Genomic DNA, 2397 nt, shown 5'->3' with positions numbered 1-2397 from the left:
TAGGGGCGCACTTGCGTGCGTTTGATACGATGCACATAAAGCTCCCATGAAGCTTTTGAATGGATTCATTCACACGAGCATCGCTACGAGGAAAAACAAAATCACAGCATGCTCTATCTTTGGGCGTTCCCTTGAAACGCCTCGCCCCCAATGGGCCCTTGAAAGACATTGCATGGGACTCAAATGCTGTTCACTGTTTCGCATTCAATGGGAACGACTTGTGGTCCTAGCACGTGCACGGGGATCGCCATATCACAGCAGCGATGCGATTTTTAATTAAAAACGCCATTCATGGCCACGCTATGTTAGGTTGGGTTCCTCAGCCCGATGTCACACTCGCCCATGTGAATGTAGCCTGAGGGCGAGGTCACATGGGATGGATTTTGGTGCAGATCCAACCCAAAATCTGCAACATATTTTGCGCTGGGACTTCTACTGCAGATCAGCACAAAAAGCTGCACCATTTAGTGAGGATTTAGACACAAATCAGCAGCAAATTTCACCCTTTTTTTTATTGAAGTGGTAAAGTTTGCCGTGGATCTGCGCCAAAACCCACTACTTGTGAACGCCCCCTTATTCCTCCTTCACACATGGCAGAAATGCTGCGGAATTTCCGTTACCAGATTTACAGCACAAGGCTTCTTACCCACGGGCGTATATTGGCCCGCCTTTTTCACGGCCGGCTGATATGCGCTGTGATCTGATGGATTGGATTCCAAATGCATCAGATCACACGGGCGTATTACTGAGACGTAAAAGCACCCGGCCAGTCAATATGGCGTTGGGCGTTTTTACGTTGGGCCTAAAAGATAGTCCTGGAACAATCTTTTGGGCCGGAATACATCGGCTGCTGTATGAGCTCCTATAGGAGCCCATGGCAGCAGCCGCAGGTGGGAGGGAGTTTAGCAGCGTGGCTGCTAAACTCCCTCCCTCTGCTCTCCTCCCCCCTGTGTAGGTTCACTATTCTTCTCCTCCCTGCTCATTCTGTACAATGGAGGGGGGTGGGGCAGAGCTAAGCGGCGGCCCGTCCCGCCTCCTCCCATTGATGGATATGGGCAAGATGTGGGTGGAGCTAAGCTACCGCCCTCTCCCCACCCCTTGTCCATAGCCATCAATGCGAGGAGCTGAGTGCCGCTTAGCTCCGCCCCACCCATTGCAAAGAACGAGTGGGGAGGAGACGAGAGGTTAGTCTGCGATGGGGAGGGAGGGGAAAGGGCCACAGCATGGTGAGCTCAGCGCATATGTGCCGGACCCCATGCCGTGTGAACGGGCTCACAAACGTTAGATTTGTGCGCCCATTCACAAGCTTCTACGCCCCAGATGGAAGCGTATATTGGCCGGCCGTGAAAACGCCATCCCATATGCGCTCGTGTGAAAGAAGCCCAACTCCCGCAGTACAAGGTAGGAGGACGAGGTTTCTAGAATCGCCCTCACATGCTACCGACATGTTCCAGAATGAAACCAAAGCGTTTTTGGAAAAAGTTGTGGATTCTACATTCACAGCATCTCCGCTTTTACTGCAGAATTTAACCCTTGAAATACAAGCGTTAAATCCCACAACTGGTCGCTTTAAAAAAAACGCAGACACATCCACACCGTCTGGGAGCGGATTCGGCTATTTTGGTTTTGCAAGCTTTCTATTGCAGAACGCAAGCTGCAATCTCGCCATTTGTGAAGACGAACGTGCGGCTTCTACCCACTAGCGGTTTTTTTAATGGGACTTTCTAATGTTAAAATCGCATCGCACAAAAATCGCAAGTTTGGGCTTTTGCGATTTTTGCGCAATGCGATTTTAACTTTAGAAAGTCCCATTAAAAAAAACGCAGCGATATCGCAGCGTAAAAAAAAACCCGCTAGTGGGTAGAAGCCCTTAATCTTCCCCAGACTCACATGAGCGTATACGTATTTGCCGGTGGGCGTTGCGTATTTGCGTGCACAACTGCGGTTTTTAGGGCTCTCTCACACCTGGCGAACACGATTTTGTCACGAGAAAATTGCAACTTTTTTCTCGCGATCTTTGAGCGTCAGCGCTGCTGCTCACGCTGAAAAAGCACGAAAGTCAATAGGCCTTTCTAATGTTAGAATCGCATCGCAGGTTCGCGCTGTGCGGCGCGGTAAAAGGAGGAACATAGGAGATAAAAGAAAATATCACACAAGTGAAAATGTCGCAAATTTGAAGGAAACCATTGAAAACCATTGGTTTCCTATTTCTACGTCTTCACTCTCTCTCGCGTGGCGCGATGTTCTGGCCAGTGTGAGGCGCCATTACTGTATTTTGTAGAGTGCGCAAATCATGCATTTTTGCACACGCAAAAAAATAGCCAACGTTGTTGTCAGCCATTGAAACGGACGATTCGCTTCAGGACTTCAAAACGTTCTCTTTCTCTGCGCAGAAAA

The sequence above is a fragment of the Eleutherodactylus coqui genome, chromosome 6, assembly GCF_035609145.1.
Source record: "Eleutherodactylus coqui strain aEleCoq1 chromosome 6, aEleCoq1.hap1, whole genome shotgun sequence".
Taxonomy (NCBI): Eukaryota; Metazoa; Chordata; class Amphibia; order Anura; family Eleutherodactylidae; genus Eleutherodactylus; species Eleutherodactylus coqui.
Note: the sequence above shows the minus strand (reverse complement) of the source record.